The sequence below is a fragment of the Echinops telfairi genome, unplaced genomic scaffold, assembly GCF_000313985.2.
Source record: "Echinops telfairi isolate 266 unplaced genomic scaffold, ASM31398v2 ScPeMD7_1;HRSCAF=3_0, whole genome shotgun sequence".
Lineage (NCBI taxonomy): Eukaryota > Metazoa > Chordata > Mammalia > Afrosoricida > Tenrecidae > Echinops > Echinops telfairi.
In genome coordinates, this window is record NW_022103896.1 from 63,115,316 (window position 1) to 63,123,925 (window position 8,610).

An 8,610-nucleotide genomic window follows, 5' to 3' on the forward strand; every position below is an offset into this window, starting at 1 on the left:
ATGATGTTTGTGGTAGTTACATAATCTGTTGTCAACTTGCAAAGGGGTGGAGTATAGCCTGCCAATCAGGCCATAGCCAATGAAGCTTCCATGAAGGCATGGCCTTCTCCAGAGGATTCTGGGAACTCCTGTCTTCCTCTCTGGAGGTGGACACACTATCTCTGCCAGACATACCTGTTAGCAAGCCTGACGGAGCTACACTGATGCAGCCAGAGCCCCATTGCCGGAGGAGCCATGTGGAGACCCCTGCCAGCGCTGAGATGCTTCCACCACCAATGGGTCCACAAGACATTCCACCCACTGGCCTGTGATCTTCCTGCATTCAGTGCCATTGCATGTGTTTCATGAGTCTGAATAAGAATTTATAGGCTGGTATCAGACATATGGGCCAATATCGGACTTATGGACTTGATTTGGACTGGGCTAGAATGTTTTCTTAATGTGCAATTGCTCTTTGATACGAAGTTCTCTCTTACACACATATGAGTGCCTCTAGATTTGTTTCTCTAGTCAACCCCGATTAACACAATGTTCTTTTCTAGGATTCTCTGAAAACATGTCCAAAGGACTCTGGTATCCTTGCTTCTAAGGCGCATCCTGGCTATACTTCCAAGTGATTCGTTTGTTTCTTTGGCAGTCTGTGGTACTTTATATATCCTTCACCAACTTTGCAGTTCAAATGCATAGATTTTTCTTCAGCCTTCCTTCTTCAGTGTCAACTTTCACTTGTGTGAGGCAATTGAAAATACCAGGGCGTGGGTGACTTGGGGCACTTTAGCCCCCAAAGTAATATCCGTGCTCTTCAACACTCTAAAGCGATCTTGTGCGGCAGACTTATTCCATGCAATGTATCATTTGATCTATTGACCGCTGCTTCCTGGAGCATAGATTGTTGATCTGAGCTAATCAAGTCCTGTGAAAATTCTATCTTTTCTCTGTTTATTATGATGTTACCAATTGGCCCAGTTGTGAAATTTTTTTAATTGAATTGCAATCCACATTGAAGGCTGAAATTGACTTGGTAACAACCCAGAAATCCTGAAAGCAGCCCATTTTATAGGCCTGTGAGAACAAAAGGGAAACTAACCAGAGACTAACCGCTTCTACCAATTGTCTGTGAAGGGCGCTTTATAGGAGACAAGTTTAGAACACCAGAAACCAAAGGAGAATCACTGCCATTGAATGGATTCAGACTCATACTGAAACTATAGGATGGAGTAGAACGCCCCTGTGGGTTTGTGAGACTGTAAATCTCTATGGGAGTAGAAAGCTTCATCTTTTTCCTGCGCAGGGTGCTGGTGTAGTGATTACGTAAGTAGTTCAAACCCACCAGCTGCCCTGTGGGTGAGAGATGAGGCTTTCTACTCCTGTAAAAGGTTACAATCTCAGATGTCCTTTCTGCCCTGTCTTACAGGGTTACTGTGATTTGAACTTAATGGCAGTGTATTTAGTTTTGGAGTTTTCAAACCCACCAGCTGCCCTGTGGGTGAGAGATGAGGCTTTCTACTCCTGTAAAAGGTTACCATCTCAGATGTCCTTTCTGCCCTGTCTTACAGGGTTACTGTGAGTTGGACTTAATGGCAGTGTATTTAGTTTTGGAGTTTTCTCCCATGGGCTAGTTGGTAGTTTTGAACTGGTGGTAGAAATCCAACATGTAACCCACTGTGCTAGTCCAGGTAGACTAGAGAAACAAATCCAGGGAGACTCATATGTGCATGAGAAAGAGCTTTATGTACAAGAGCAATTGAATATTGAGAAAACATCCCAGCTCAGTTCAGATCAAGTCCATAATTCCGATATTAGTCCATATGTCCAATACCAAATCTATAAAGTCCTCTTCAGACTCACGCAACACATGCAATAATGCCGAATGCAGGAAGATCACAGGCCAGTGGGTGGGAAGTCTTGTGGATCCAGTGGCAGTGGAAGCATCTCAGTGCTGGCAGGGGTCTCCACATGGCTCCTTCAGCTCCAGGGTTCTAGCGTAGCTCCATGTGCCTTGTCAGCAAGCATGTCTCTCAGGAAGTTAGCTTGTGTTCCGCCTCCAGCGAGCTATTTATCTCAGTTGTGCCTCCCAATGAGGTCATCAACCGGCAACCTGATTGACAGGCCAGACTCCACCCCTTCACTCTTAAGTCTCAAATTGACAACAGATTATATAACTACAACACCCACTATGCCACAGGGCTCCTTGAATTTTAGAACTAGACTCTCTATAATTATTGCCACAGCCTCTACAGGTAGGTAGGAGATCTTCGCATTCTCCCACCATCTGGGTCCTTCTTTTCACTGAGTCTCATGTTTAAACTCTTGTTCTAAAACTTTAGTCCTTGCTGTCTTTTCTGGGATGATTCTCATCTGCCCTTTGTTCATAACCACAGCTCTGACACATATCCCCTAGGAACTTGCCTGATCATATGCGAAATTAGAGATACCACCAGAATTTTTGGAGTGAATATTGGAGTTCTAAACTGCCTTTCTATTCACTCACTTTTTCATGTATAGCCATGAGCTGTGCTTGTTTATCCAGTTAGGTTTATCATATAAGCCTTTTTTTTTTTTTTGCCCCAACTGGATATTGTGCCTAGGGCTGGGTTAGGATCATTTTCTTTGACTTCTCCTTAGTGTGAATAAGTATACAAACTGTTGATGGCACTTTAACTTTGTAACTCACCATCTCCTAATCACTGACTTATTTCATGAGTCACTGTCGCACACCATTTTCCACAGAGTAGATAAGCATGATCTACAGTTCTCTGCCTTTCTCCTATACATTTACCTTGTAGATTCCCTACCTTCCCTCCCCCGGCGCCCCTGCCGCCCTGTGCCCCAATTCTCTTTCATTCAACTATCACTTTTTTACAGAGCATTCTTAAAGCACTATTGCATATCTGAATTACCCCTAACACCTGTCTATAGTCCTGATACCTTCCAAAACTGTAAGCAAACTAATTATAAGAGTAACTTTTAAAGTGTACTTTAGTTTAAAATTTAATCTCATATAGCACCTTTAAAATAAAAGTTATTTGCCTTTGGAATGGTTTACATCTTCCTCCTTCATTCTTCTAGATATTAGAAGAAGAGATTTCGTTTTACTATTCTTTTATAAGTGCATTTTGTTCATTTGATTCTTGTACCAACGATCTCCTCTCTAGCTGTGTCTCCATTGTCAGCTTTTTCTGTTTTCAACCAACAAACATGATCACCCTCCTGTACTGCATATGACCTCTCCTCAACCTTGAGTCCTCCAACTCCCCCCTTTAGACAATTTTGCTTCATTTCTCTGCACTTGCCTTCTTCACTTCATTGCCCTCAATTCACTCCTCATTACCACCAGATTGACACGCCCACCACACTTTTGAGACCTAGCTTTTAAAAGTCGTTGAAGTACAATGGAGTTACCGCTAACATGAATTTAACATACTAGAATGTAACTATGGCTTCTAGATGGAGGGAGAGAGAGAGAGAGGATCTCTTCACCATTATGTTCCAGCTTCAAATTCCCTTCAAACTAAGCTTTGATCTTTTGTAACATGGAGAAAAATATGCTACTGTCCAAATTCAGTAAGAATAAACAATGGATTTTGTAGCTTTTGCATTTCCCAAGTCCAATTCTTGAAGCCATAAGAATAATTACAGAGATTTTCTGGAACAGTATGTACAATATAACATCATTTTAGGTATAGAATTTAGAATTCTTTTTTAGTCCTATGCATTTCTTACTTGTAAATACCAGCAATCTCTTCAAAGTTCTCATCATATTTACTTCTCTTTAGCAGATTATATTATTGCCTTTACTTTTACTTTGGTTTATAAAACATTATTTTCCCGATGTTTTCCTCTTACCTTTCAAATTACTTCTAGTTTATTTTACTTCCTTTTCTTTAAATCTGCCTCATAAAAATTAATTTTCTTCATCCTCAGGCCTTTTCTCATAAGACACAATTGCCCCGGTCTACCTCACCATACCCAGGCCATTTCTGAAATCCAAGTCGATATATTTCACTCCCTCCCTAGGTGGTTCTATTTGGACACACCAGAGGTATATTGCAAGTAAAATATGTCCAAACTTTAACGTCTAAATGCTTCACTTTGTTCGTTCTCTAGCCCCCAAGTGAATTTGAGTGACAGGTCAGAGCAAACGCAATAGCGGGATTCCCTGGTCTGGCTTGGCTTAATTTATGATTCCACACATCAAATAATTGGAAGATCCATTTTACAACCTAGTTGTCTCAAAACCTTATAATTCTATTCTTAATATTATCAGTTCTCTTATACGCTTCCCATGTCATCTATTTGGTATTATTCACCTCACACTAAATTTTTATATTATAACAAACAATCTTAAGATCTCAGTTTATTTTAATCTCAAGTTACTCACCCACCATGAGTCATCTTTGGCTTTTTTCTCTGTAACCACTGCAGATGCTGAAGCACAGCAAAGACAGGAAAGGTGGAACCATGATATGAGGTTCACAGTTTTGCACAGAAGGGGTTGATGTTGTTTTTCCCTTACCTTTAATCCGTCAAAGAAAATCACAGAGCAAAACTTAACAGCAATGAAACCGGCAGTGGACTTCTGCCTTGGACACAGACCTTAGAGCGGCAATACTTGGAGGGGTGGTCCAAGCAGGAAAAGGTAGTCGTTTGAACAACTAATAGATGAAAAATCTTCTAATAGTCCAGTTATTTATTTATCTATATCACTTAAGACGATCTGGTTCGCATCCATTATTCAATAATTTCTTATACATTGATGACAGAAAAATCTCTATCTTTAAGCCAGACACTTCATCTAAGTTACAAACTTCTTTGCTACCAACAAGTTCTATGTAGACATTCCATAGCAATTTCATTTCAGTAAGTTCTAAACTGAATATATGTTATTTTCCCAAATCCATTCCTTCTCTTGCATTTCTTATTTTAATAAAAACATTCAGTGTTACAGTAAAGCACATGTAGCATGAGAATTCATTCTTCTTTTTACTTTACTGCCCCTTCCTCCTTCCTCTGTCTATGCACTATATATTTGAGATTGGAGTCATATCTTTATTTTTGTATTCTGCTCACTAGGTTTGTATATAGCTTTTACCACAAACTAAATAAAAATTCCTAATTGAATAAATGAGTAATGGGAACAGTTTTTAATTGGTCTATTTCTATTTACTCTCCCTCCAGTCCATTTTATACAATGCCATTCAATTTCTGTTTTGAAGCTCAAATCACATTTAACAGCTTCCTACTCTCTACAGTGTGAAGAATATTTGAAACATTTGTACTAGCAATAATCTCATTCCAAAATTTATGATGATTCAGAAATCGTGAATGTAATCTTATTTTGATAAAGGGTTTCAACATATATAACATTTACATGAAGCCATCTTGGTGTAGAGTTGGTCCTAAATCCAATCATTCATGTCCTTTGAAGAGGAAGGGAATTTGAACACAAACAGAGGGATGATGGGCATGTAAATATTGATGTAGACATTAAAGTTAGGGTTTGTGTTAGGCCGGTGACTAGAAAAACAAACCAGAGACATGCATGTATAAAGAGAGAGTTTTATATCAAAGAATAATTGTATATTAAGAAAACATCCCAGGCCAGTCGGGATCAAGCCCATACTTCCAATATTAGCCCATATATCTGATATTTTCCATAATTTCCTCTTTAGACTCATGTTACCACTTGCAATGATGCTGAATGCAGGAAGCTCACAGGCTGTGGGTGAAAAGTTTTGTGGATCCAGTGACATTGGAAGCATCACAGGGCTGTCTCCCCAGGTCTCTACTGCGCAGCTTGCTCAGGTCTCAGTGTAGCTCCACATGGCTTGTCCACAGGAAGACAAGGCTGAGAGGGTGTGCCCCACCTCTGAGAAGAAACAGAGAAAGCTTCCAGAATCCTCAGGAGAAGGCCACACCCATAAGGAGGCATCATCAGGCTGGGACCTGATTGACAAACTTTTTTTTTCTTTAAAAAAAAATTTATTTTATTTATTTATTTTTTAATAGTTTTATTAGGGGCTCATACAACTCTTATCACAACCCATACATACATCAATTGTGTAAAGCATATTTGTACATTCATTGCCCTCATCATTCTCAAAACATTTTCTCTCCACTTTAGCCCCTGGCATCAGGTCCTCTTTTTAACCCATCCCTCCCTGCTCCCCCCTCCCTTATGAGTCCTTGATAATTTATAAATTATTATTTTGTCATATCTTGCCCTTTCCGACATCTCTCTTCACCCACTTTTCTGTTGTCCGTCCCCCAGGGAAGAGGTCACATGTAGATCCTTGTAATCGGTTCCTCCTTTTCCAACCCACTCTCCCTCTACGCTCCCAGTACCACCACTCACACCACTGGTCCTGAAGGGATCATCTTCCATGGATTTCCTATGTTTCCATTTCCTATCTATACGCCCTCTATCATGATCCCTTCACTCTTAATAGCCTCAAGTTGACAAGATTATGTAACTACCCAGGCTTCTAAAAACCAAAGAAAATATGGATGAAAAACACCAGAAGCTAGGAAGGAAGCTTGGTGTCGACCGTGTCTCAGAGCCTGCAGTAGTAACCAACACTCCTGCTACCTTGATTATTGACATCTAGCGAAGGAAGCTTGGTGTAGATCGTGTCTCAGAGCCTGCAGTAGTAACCAACACTCCTGCTACCTTGATTATTGACATCTAGCTAGCGGAGACGAAAAGAATAATTGTTGTTTAAATCTATCTAATTAGTAGTTATTTGTTATGGCATTCTTAGAAAAGGAATACTCCATGATATACAATTTGTATCAACTCTATGGCCTGGTCCTCTCTAGATTCATCTTCCAGCACTTTTCTTATACACCCTTGGTCCCATCAAATAGCTACGTTTCCCTTAGTATGCTGTTTTTCTGTATATTCCTGCTTTCTTTTTCTAAATGACTTTATCTTCTCTCAATCTCCACTTTCCCCTCTTGCGCCCGAATTCTATATACCTCTCAAAATCAAGTACCAAGTCATTAAAAAAAACCCCAAAACAACAACCAAAAAAGCTTGTAGGTTTCTCTCTCTAGTTTTGATAAAATCAGCCAACTTTAAAAGGTAGACTGTCAAGCCTTTCTTTTGACTTACCTCTGAGTGGACTTGACTCTCCAACCTTTCAGTTAGCAGTTAATCTTCTGTACCACCCAGGGACTCTGTTTAGTGTAACAGGGATGTGCTACAAAGTCTCAATTTGCCAGTTAAAAACAAGTGGCATCCCTTCTTTTTTTTCTACTGACCAAGTAGCAGTCCACTGCATGTAGGTACCACGTGATGTTCCTTTTACGGATGTATGATAGATGTGCACGTGGTTCTCATTCTTTGGTTCTGATGAATGGTGCTACCATGACAACGGAAGCATAAGTGTCTGAGTCTCTGCTTTCAAGTTTTTAAGTGTTTGCCAAGGATTCGGGTCACACAGTAGTTCTACTTTTAGGGTTTTGATTCACTGTCATACTACTTTCCATAAAGGCTGTACCATTTTATAGTTCAACTAGCAAGGGATAAGTGTTTCAATTTCCTCACAAATACACCAGCATCTTTTATGTTCTGTTTTATTGTTTGTTTGAAAAATCTTAGTCATCTTAGTAGGCATAACATGGTATATTATTGTACCTTGATTTGTGCATCGCCGAAGGAGCTCACATGGTACTGTGGGTTAGTAATTGGGCCGAAAACTTCACTGCTATGGGTTCAAACAATAATTATTCAGGTAGTTCCAATCATGGTGGCTCTGGGACATTTTTTAGCATGCACTATAGAGAACAATGGAAGTCACCAAGTTTTGCAGCTAGTTGTACCTGGTGGAAAGCCTTTATGAAGAAACCCTGCAGAATGTCTATAAAGACAGGTTAGAGTAACTTACACAGAGGCCAGCATAGACTCAGGTTGTTAGACATCAATAAAGCCCCCTATAAGATTCTGATATGGAGAACAACAGATAAGCCCACATATGGTAGCCCATGGTACACTGCAATCTTCACGTATCCGGTTTTCATACACTGGGAACATTTTAGTAACGATAGAAGCAAACAGTCAGCCCTATCCCTTGTCAGCTTACCTAAGTGACAGAAATGGAAGTAACATTATAGACAGAACTTTAGTTAGAAACAAAGATAAAAGCATTTTTTAAATGCCAAGATACTTTGTGGATTTAAAAAAAATTAAATGTATAGGCATCTGAACTATGTCTTGAGTATGGTTCCTGAAATCGACTTAAGTTTCGTGGTTTGCCCTACCTTACCCATTAGGCTGAATGGTATTTGTCATCCTCAATGGGTGTTTATGAATTAGGTAACTCAAGGAGTTTTACAAAATTAAAATGATGATTAAAAAAATTTTACATTAGATTCTAGAATAATCTCACTAAGGGTCATGTCATACTTTAATATATTCCCAGTAAATGTCTTCACTGCAACCGGGATCGGTTTCGCTCCATCCCTGTTTCAATGCCTTGGGACCTCATCAACTCTAACGATAATGACTTCCTCTGCCAGGGCAGGTTCCGGCTTCTGAATAAAAGGAAAGGACACTTTGTTGCTTTTCTCTTCTCATTCACACTTACCCATTTATATTCCCAGAGGTTT